The sequence below is a fragment of the Lutra lutra genome, chromosome X (assembly GCF_902655055.1).
Source record: "Lutra lutra chromosome X, mLutLut1.2, whole genome shotgun sequence".
In the NCBI taxonomy this organism is placed as follows: Eukaryota; Metazoa; Chordata; class Mammalia; order Carnivora; family Mustelidae; genus Lutra; species Lutra lutra.
The window spans coordinates 35,988,417-35,998,561 of NC_062296.1; the positions used below are offsets into that span (position 1 = coordinate 35,988,417).

A 10,145-nucleotide genomic window follows, 5' to 3' on the forward strand; every position below is an offset into this window, starting at 1 on the left:
GGGAGATGGAGGTTGTCCCTGCTTCTGCCATCAAGGATAGCCTAGGATCTTCAAGTCACACATCTGGATTCTCCCCTAATACTCCAGCTTCACGGGAGGGATTATTCCCTTTTTCTATGCCCCGTCTTGTATTTTTCTTATTTCCATGGCTTTGCCTCATTTCTTTCATCTCCTTGAAACATCCTACCCCCTTTACTGCCATAATTGGTCTCCAGTTCCACTGCTTTCTTAAAACCTTCCCTGGTTTCTCCTCCCCAGATGGGGTATCTTCCTCTTTTCTAATCTTTTTTTTTTTTTTTTAATTTTCCCCTTTTCGATCTTCGCTGCTCTCTGCATGTATCCCATGTGTCACTTCAGTCTGCTTCTTCTGGTCATTCACGTGAGGGTCTTACCTCCCCTTATAAGACAAATCACTTTTTTTGGAGACAGACACTCTGCCTGAATCATATTGGTAGCCTTGCGGTGCCTTGCACACTGGGGATGCTTGGGAAAGACTTGATGCTAACTGAAAGCATTCTCCATAGAAACCTGGGTAGGTTTGGATTACCTTATGGATTTGGTGGGGAGGAGGGGATGATCCTGGGAGCCAACCACCATGTGTAACAGTGCTTCTGTTTATGGGAAGATGCCGGCAGGCTATAAACAATGGATTTCAGCATGCACGTGGTGTTTACAAATGGGGGATAGCCGAGATGGATAGGAGAAGAATGTAACCAGTGGGCTACAAGTTGCGTTTTCTGCCTGCAGAGGGCCTCGTCAGCAGCATCCAAACTGAAAGGACCATGAACCCAACCAAGTTCCTTTTCCGGTCAGTGGAGGAGGCAGGGGATTCTCTGGCAAAAGACACCAGAACCCCCTATCAGTGGTGTGGAAATTTAGGGTCAAGCTGGGAGGTGGCTGTGGAAGGGAAAGAACAAGACTGCCCCCATACAAGTTAAACTTCCTTCCTGCGGATCCAAATCACTACAATTTGTTACATTTGGATATTAGCGGATACATTAAAACCACATCAAATGAGAAAGGACATAACTTGTAGCAATTATAGTTATTCGTTCAATTTGCACTATGATCCTATTTTTGATTGGGTTTTTATTGGCTGGAAGGGAATCAAAAAGATTAGTGGTCTAACCACTTTAGGTGCTTGTGGAATTACGTTTTGTTGTTGTTGTTTTTTAACAAAGCGTTATGGAGGTGCCTAGGTGGCTCAATCAGTTAAGCATCTGCCTTGGGCTCAGGTCATGATCCCAGGGTTCTGGGATAGAGCCTTGCATTGAGCTCCTTGCTCAGCAGGGAGCCTGTTTCTCCCTCTCCCTCCGCTCCCCCTGCTTGTACTCTCTCTCACTCTCTCTCTCTCTCTCTTTCTAATAAAACCTTTTTTTAAAAAATGAAGCATCGTTGACCTATAGCTTTATGGAGTTTTTAAAAAGGCCTTAAATTAAATATTTCAGGCATATAAAAAGTATAGATAATAGAACCAACACTCTCATATCCACCAACCAGCTTACAAAGCAGAACTACAGATAGAGCGCTGGTGACTCAGGTATGTTCACTTTGTGAACATTGATTGAGCTGTGCTCCTTTGTTTTGTGTTCTTTTTTTAGGAAGAACACATGTTATATTTCAATAATGTTTACCAAAATACAGACAGACACAAGTGTAACTTCTGTGTATTTTCCTGATCTTCATTCTCTTATGATCTGCAGAGGTCCTGACTATAGAGATTCTCATTCCCATACAAGTTTTTGTGTTTTTATGCTGCATGCGTGCACTCATAAACAATACGTGATGTTATTCTGTACCTTTTTAAACTTCCTGTAAACGATGGGTATATCCTTCTTCAGTCTGTTTGTTTTGCTCCATGTTGCTTTGTGTATTGTTAGAGTCACTAGGACTACCTCAGAAAAGAAATGCTTGTAAACTATGCATCTCCGTTTATACCTGTGACAACTTTTCTTCTGCCATGTGGGACTACATACGTGAAACTTTTTTTTTAAGATTTTATTTATTTATTTGAGAGAGGGAGAGATGGAGAGCACGAGTGCAGGGCGGTGCAAGCAGACTCCATGCTGGACCCACAGCCCCCATCCCCATCCCGAGGAGCTTGAGATCTTGATCTGAGCCACAATCAGATGCTCAACCAACTGAGCCACCCAGGCACCCCACTACTTGGAACTTCTGAAGAGGTGACTAGATTTGGGGGAAATCACCCAACTTGAAGGAATCCCTTAAAAAAAAAAAAAGCCCTTCTGAGACACCTGGATGGCTTAGTCAGTTGGACATTTGCCTTTGGCTGAGATCATGATCCCAGGGTCCTGGGATCGAGTCCCACATTGGGCTCCTTGCTCAGTGGGATCCTGCTTCATCCCTCTGCCCGCTTCTCCTCCTGCTTGTGTGCTCTCTCTCTCTCAAATAAATTAATAAATAAAATATTTAAACAATTTTTAAATTAAAAAATTAAAAACAAAACAGCCTTTCTTCCCCCTGCCTGGACCCTACTCTCCACCCAAGGCTGTACCTCAAATTTGCTTGTTCCAGACCTAAAAATATTCAAGGAGCAGTTTCAAACAAGAAACGCTTCCTAAAAGGCATCCTTAACATCTCTGAAATGCAAAGTTGTGCAGATGTGAAAATGTTACACAGCTCTGATTCCTTCTTGAATGTTAATGAGTGATCCTCTCAAAATTCACACCTATTCAGTTCAGCTTCACTAATTTTTTTTAAGCCTCTACCTTCCAACAGGGGCATATGAGGGCAACTTGAAGCAAGGTAGGAAAACATTTTGCATACAAATCTTGATCTCATTTTCCTTAATAGATTCTATTAAGATCTGAGAGGGGGAAAAATCCCTCAGATAATATCCCTTCTCTTCAACCCATGTGCCATTTATTTTATGCAAATGACTGATAATCAAGGTCAAACCAGGTTATCACACAACGTCTGTCTTTCCGCAGATAAAAAGATGTAATGGATATTGCTCTTCTTAGAAAGCTGTCTGATTTTAGAAACATGTGAATAGTACAAAATGTGTTTTAATTTTCATCTAAAGATTAGAAGTCCAGGCATTTTGCCGAGTACCTCGTTTTTCAAAGGAGAACCCCCCCCCCCCCCCCCCCCCCCCAGTTTACAGCTCTGCAATGCTGGGCATCTCACTTCTCCTTCGTACTCACTGGAGTTTTTTTTTTTTTTTTTTTTTTTACCTCAACCCTCTCTTCTACTGTAATTTTAGGGGGTTGTCACTAAACACATAGGGCTTTGGTTCTGCAATTCCTGGGGTGGGGATGAGAGGCGCAAGTCTAAGTTAAACTATCCACACATTCTTTGCTACAGACAATTCTATAATTTAAGTGGGTGAATTTTTACATTTCCCAAAGAACAATGAAGAAAATGGAACAGCACTAAAAGAGTCATCAGTAGATTTGTGGATGGGCACTGTGGGTGGGAAAAAAGAACAAACATTTCTGCCGTAGATTCATTCAAGTAGTCAGTAAATACTGAATGCTGTCCTAGGTGCCCAGGGAACAGCAATGAGCAAGAGTGACAAGGTCCCTGTTCTCACAGAGTTGATGTTCTAGTGGGGAGGCACAGATAGCCAATAAGGAAACTAATAAAAACTTTACTCTAGACAGTGGTAAGGACCATGTAGAAAACAAAATGGGTTAAGATGATAGACAGCTGCAGGGGTGGGGGTGATTGTTTTAGATAGAGTGGTCAGGGAAGGCTTCTCAAAGGAGATCGTGTTTGAGCAAACTCCTGAATAAGAGTGAGCCAGTCAACAAAAACACAGAGTCACCATATGACTAAGCAATGTAACTTTCCCCTATATACACAAGAGAAATGAAAACTCATGTCCACAGAACAACAAGGAGAATCATCCTGAATGTCCCTTAACTGGACATTCATGAATGGATAAACAAAGAGTGCTATATCCCCACAGAGGAATGATTTTCAAACCTATGAAAGACTGAAGCGTTCCTGTAGTGTGAATGAACTTCAAAGCCATTATGATAACGGAAAGAAGCCACATATTGTATGTTTTTTTTTTTTATAGGAAATGTCCAAACTAGGCAGATTGGGGGAGATAGTAGATCACTGGTTGTTTAGGCCAGTTGGGGAGTAATAGCTAAAGGGTACAGGGTTTCCTTTGGGGCTGATGAAAATGTCCAGGGTGATGGTTGCACAACTCTGTGACTATCCTGCAAACCATGGAATTGTCCACTTTAAAATGGGTGAACTTTATTGTGTGTGAATTATAGGTCAACTTAAAAAAAAAAAAGATAAGATTTGTATCATGAGTGCCTGAGAAACAGTTCACTCATTGTTTCAACATAACAGAAAAACAGGTAAAAAGAAAAGGAGAGCAAGAGAGGTAATCAGTTGTGTGACTGGTGAGGCAAAAGGGTTTCAGGCAGAGATAATGTGGAATGCAGAGGCCCTGCCGGTGGAGACAGCGCAGTTTACTTGAGGAACTTAAAGAAGACCAATATGGCTGCCCTTCAGCAAATGCGACCATGGTAATGAATATGGAGTTCTTTTCCTGAGCACAGTGAGAAGGCTGTGGAGGGTTTTAAAGCAGGAGAATGACATCATCTTGTTGGAATTTTGCAAAGATCCTTCTGGCTGTCAGGTAGAGAAGAGTTTGTAGAGCAGGAAAACATGGAGGCAGGGCGATGAGTTGAAAGGCTACCGCTGTAGTCCAAGCCAGAGGTGATGGTGGCCGGGACTAAGGTGGCAACAGAGAAGATAAGGAAAAGATTCAGGATATGCTTTCTAGGTACACCTATCAAGACATACTGATGTCACAAGTATAGGGTGCGAGGGAAAAAGAGAAATCTGATACAGCTTCTAGATTTGGGATCTGGTTTCTGAAGAAATAATTGTTCTCCCCACAGGTCTTTTGGGCTATGTGAAACCCTATGACTGTATCTAGCTGTAACTCAGAAAAAGCACTGTGTAGATATGTCCTTGTTTCCTTAGTCACTCGCTATTATATTTCAGTTTTCACCCTTTGTTCTTCCAGATAATCCGACTCCCATCCGTAGCCGTGTGATAATAACAACGAAGAGTCTTTTCATCTGAATTTTATGCTTCATTGTTATTATGTTATTACTTCCTCCCCCTGTTTTCTCTCACCTCCTACTTACAGACTTAGACTTTTCTAGAACATAAACTTTTCCTGAAGGTCACCACCTGACCATTTGTATCTGCCAGTGAGGTCAACTCAGGGTGCCAAAGCACCACAGGTGGCCACATTTTTCCTAGAAGTTGCCCATGGAGTTTTGGATTGTCTGTGGTTTTCAATTACTTGTGCTATTCTTCTTACTATCAGCATAGCTAATTGAGTTGGCTCTAAGTCTCTGACCAAAAAAAAAAAAAAAAAAAAAAAAAAGCCTTTATAATGAAAACTGAAGGGCTGGCCTGACTTATTTCATGCAACTCAGCTGAAAAGCTCTACAGGAGAAACTTAATAAGGTCATGATAATGTATTTTTTTTCCTCCTGAATGCATTCCACTTTTAGAAGAGCTTTGGTCTCTAAAATTGCTTTTTAAATTAATGAAGATTTCCAAATACAATAGACTTCTCACTAAGAAATCAAGTAAACAGCATTAACTTAATCTTCAGTTTTATTAGCTAGCCATACCAGATCATGCAATTTCTCATTAAGCTGTTTGAAGGGTGTTCACCTCTCTTTCAGGGGCTGTGTTTCCAACAGAACTTGAGCGTCCCTTTTATACCCAACACATCCAAAATGTGTCTCATTACTTTCACCTTAAACCTGACTGTTCCTGTACTTCCTGTTCCAATTGGGCAGCACTGCTGTCGAACCAATAGACGGTGTCAGAAAGCTCCCTCATCTCTTTCATTTAATCAGTTACTAAGTTTGTCACTTACTTCCTAAATACTGCACTCCTGGGCCCAGCTGTCCATCCCCATTCATCCATCTCGCTCCTGCATTGGTTCAGGCCTCTCTTTCATATAGAATATTGCGATGGTTTTCCGAGTCCACCTCCTAGTTGTCTTCCTCTTGAAGGAATTAACTGAATTAATTCTACTGCCACTGTGGTTTTTCTAAATGCAAATCTGATTCTTAATCTCCTACCTAAAAGCTTTCCATGGCTCTTGTACCCTGTTTGATAAAATCCAAACCCTTAGCATGGCATGAAGACGCTTCATTATTTGTCCTCCGTTTACTTTTCCAACATTACTTCCAGCCCCTTCCCTACATTCCAAGTATCCTGAGGAGCCCTGCCTATGTTACGAGTTTTATGCCTCATTGTACGTGTTCCTTCTGCCTGTCATCATGCTTCCGCGTTCATCCCCAATACCATCCCTAGCGGACTCCAAATCTCCTTCAAGATCCAGCTCCAGTATTTTCTCTATAAAAGTTTATGAGTTCCATTCCTTGGCCTTGATGGAAAGTGGGTATTTCATGACTGCTGATGAGTGGGTAAATGCATCAAATGGCTGAAAGGTAGTTCATGGGCCAAGGGTGAAAGGGTCAAGGATGAGGACTCTGGAGCAGGGAGGCATGTGAGGAGCTGAGCCAGAGAGGTTGGGGTAGGGATGGGAAAAGAAGGAAACTAACTTTCAGAGAACAGAAGAGGGAGCAAAGGCAGATGCACGGCTTTTCCTGAGGCAGGATGACTTCCTTAACAGTTAAAATTTTTTCACAGTAAATGAAACAGGGTGACAACTGAGCTAAAGCTGCCTATGGGAAAAAGGCACTGACATAATCTTTTGTAGAAAGGGGAAGGAAGACAAGGTCATACTGATGGACATGTTGTTTTTGCTATGTTGCAAATAGAGTCATATATTTTCACCTCGCCCCAAAGAAATACACACTGCAAGCTACCGTATATGTGTTCATTGTTCTAGTATCTCCTTTTCCTGGAGAGGAAAGATGACTGAGAGAAAAGATTGCATAATTGGGAAAGAGCACTTTTCACCCCAGGAACTTCGGAAAGAAAGCTGAAGGTCCCTGAGAGCCCATGGCATTTCTACTACAATTTTCAACCCATAATCAATGGAGAAGAGATGCCCAGGAATAGCTCAGCTCCTAGATAGTCCATGGCACTAACAGAAGAAAGAGCTATAGAATGACAGGGCTAGAAGTGCTCTCAAAGGTCATTTGGTTCAAGCCTCATGTATTGCAGGTGAGGAAACTAAAACCCAGAGAGTTCAGGTTAGTAGCAGGGCTGGGGCCAGAACTGCAATTTTATGGCCCCCTTTCCAGTAAACTTTTCATTATGGCAAATTCTTATCTGTTCAATAGAGCCAACTGCCTACTGTGTGTCAGACATTGTGCAATGTCCCAGGAATGTCCCATGCACAAACCATGGTTTCAACACTTAAAACACTTATAGTCTGGTGGGGGAGGCAGGGAAATAGACATTTATTTACAGGAGTCTGGAACATGAATGAAAGCATTGTGCCTAGAATATTATGGGAGAACAGAAGATCGAGATGAAACAGAGCTAAGTGCTAAGATGGAGAGTGGTGTCAAGGAAGGTCTTCCTAGAGGAGGTGAATTCTGATGTGTCTTAAAGAAGAGAAAACCTTAGCTAGAAGTTATGCCTTCTCCTGACCTCTTATAGCCAATACAGGAGTCTCCCCTTATCCATGCTTTCACTTACTGACATTTGTTACCAGAAGTTCACCATGGTCCAGAAGCACTAGTAGCCTAACGCTACATCACAATGCGTATGTCATTCCCCTCACCTCACATCATCATGTAGGCATTGTATTATCTCATATCAATCATCACACAAAGAAGCCTGAGTACAGTACCTTAAGCTATTTTGAAAGAGACTACATTCACATAGCTTTTTTCATACTATATTGTTACAGTTGTTCTATTTTGTCATTATTGTTGTTAATCTCTTACTGGGCCTAGTTTATAAATTAAACTTCATATGAGGGAGGTATGTGTAGAAAAAAAACCACAGTATATAGAGAGTTTGGTACTATCCACGGTTTCAGGCATCCACTGGGGGTCTTGGACCATCCTCTGTGGATCAAGGGGGCTGCTGTGTTGTTCGTTTTACTCATGTAACACAGATTGCATCACAGGTTCATAAAGTATGTCTCTCTTTCCCCAAGAAAGTTAGATTTTTGAAGAATGGAACCCGTCTTTACTCTGCTGGAATACACATAGGGCCTAGCACCCTCCTGTGTACATATATGGCAGGTAGTAAACAAATGCTTTTTAAGTTGATGCATGGGGCACCTGGGTGGCTCAGACGGTTAAGTATCTGCCTTGGGCGCAGGTCTTAATCCTGGGGTTCTGGGACTGAACCCCACGCTGGGCTCCCTGCTCAGTGGAGAGCCTGCTTCCCCCTTTCCTCCCAGCTTGTGCTCGTTCACTCTCTTTATCCCTTTCTCTCAAATAAATAAGTAAAATCTTTTTTAAAATGTTGATGCATAAATAAGTGAATAAATAATTTTACTTACTGAGGGCTTAAATGTTTTACCTCACAGAAACCTCACACAAATTCTATGAAGAAGGAACTATCTTGATCTTATTTAACAGATGAAGAAGCTAAGGGAGACGAATTTAGTCCTTATATAGAAAGAATGAGGCATCATGAAATTCAAGTTCTGAGGCACCTGTGTGGCTCGGTCAGTTAAGCATCCATCTCTTGGTTTCGGCTCAAGTCCTGATCTCAGGGTGGTAAGATCGAGCCCTGCTTGAGCTCCGCACTCAGCAGGGAGTCAGCTTGAGATTTCCCTCTCACTCTGTCCTTCCTCCCTGCTACGTGTGCTCTTGCTCACTCTCTCACTCTCTTTCTCAAAATAAATAAAATAAACCTTAAAAAAAGAAATTTGAGCTCTTGACTGCAGTAGAAACTAGACTAACAACTATTTAAGGTAAATGGTTCAAAGTGTTTTGGCCTCTATTTCTCCCTGATTATGCATCATAATCACACTGGGCTACACTAAACAGTACTTCCCTGGCAATGGTGGGAAATGACAGGTCTGAGAGAGATCTTGCCTTTGGCATCATAGGACAGCAAGGTTATTTGAACATTCACTTTGAGTTGTTACTGTCTATTTTTCATGTTCCAATCAGTTAGATAGTCAGCTGGCCTTCTTCCTCACCTACATTTAACGATTTTCAGCTGCTTCCAGAAATCTAAGCACCTAAATGTCACCCAAATCCCACCTGTCATCATGCAGGCTGGTTCCAAGGGTCATGTCCCAGTGGATTTGGCTTCTAAGCAACTGGCCCAAATTTGGTTTCAGGCCACCACAGCAGATGCATTTCTTTCTTTTTTTTTTTTTAAGATTTTATTTATTTATTTGGCAGAGAGAGAGAGATCCCAAGTAGGCAGAGAGACAGAGGGTGGGGGTGGGGGAGCAGGCTCCCCCGCTGAGCAGAGAGCCCGACGTGGGACTCGATCCCAGGACCCTGGGATCATGACCCGAGCTGAAGGCAGAGGCTTAACCCACTGAGCCACCCAGGTGCCCCGCAGATGCATTTCTTTTAGGTTAAATACCACAAGGCAAAAAGTAGACATCTTGCGAACATTTCATGGAGATATTTGTCCAAAGAAAAGATACAGACACTCAAACTTTAGTAAGAGTTTATTTTACATTTCTGCCTGTTTAATCATGGGTTGGCTTAGTGGTTTGTGAATTTTGCTTATTTACTTGTTTAGGGTTTCCATAAAAATTCAAATCCCTTTGCCAGACACATCCAACACTCCCTTCTTGGTCTACTCATAATCTCTCCCACTCTCTGACGTGGATCCTGGGCTCTAGGTGTACTCACCTTTACATAGGACTCCTGCCAGTTATGTTCAACCCTGCTTTCCCCGGACCATTCCCTTGACCTTTGAAGCTCACCTGCCCACCATCCAGCAATCCCTAGTAGGCAGCTGCTATTAGAGCATTAGCTGATAATCCTTCCTGCATTTCTGGAGTGCATTTGGTCTGCTTCCTGCAATGTTCCTCTTGTTTGCACATGCCAGGGTGCGCCACTGATTCAAGAAGTGCTAGAATCTCGGGCAAGTATTAGCAAAGTTCCCAAGTATCCATGCTGGAGCAGTGTAGGCTCCGAAGAAGAGCAAACACGTACAGACAGACATTGGAATGTCATTGGCTTTAATATGTGAACGTGAGTTTGCTGAAGTCATCTGAGCCAGTG

General features: G+C 42.3%; 1 long non-coding RNA gene across 2 annotated transcripts in view; it reads right to left on the minus strand.

The window, feature by feature from the left end:
• LOC125092436 (uncharacterized) overlaps window positions 1-6,412 on the minus strand; it is a 39,177-nt gene extending 32,765 nt beyond the window's left edge. The window contains exon 1 of one of the 2 annotated variants that reach the window (XR_007124924.1): window positions 5,891-6,412. This is a non-coding gene — a long non-coding RNA (uncharacterized LOC125092436). Of the gene's footprint in view, window positions 1-547; window positions 684-5,890 lie in introns of those variants that run through there. The other variant, XR_007124923.1, reaches the window with a different exon arrangement.
• Window positions 6,413-10,145: the final 3,733 nt, after the last annotated feature.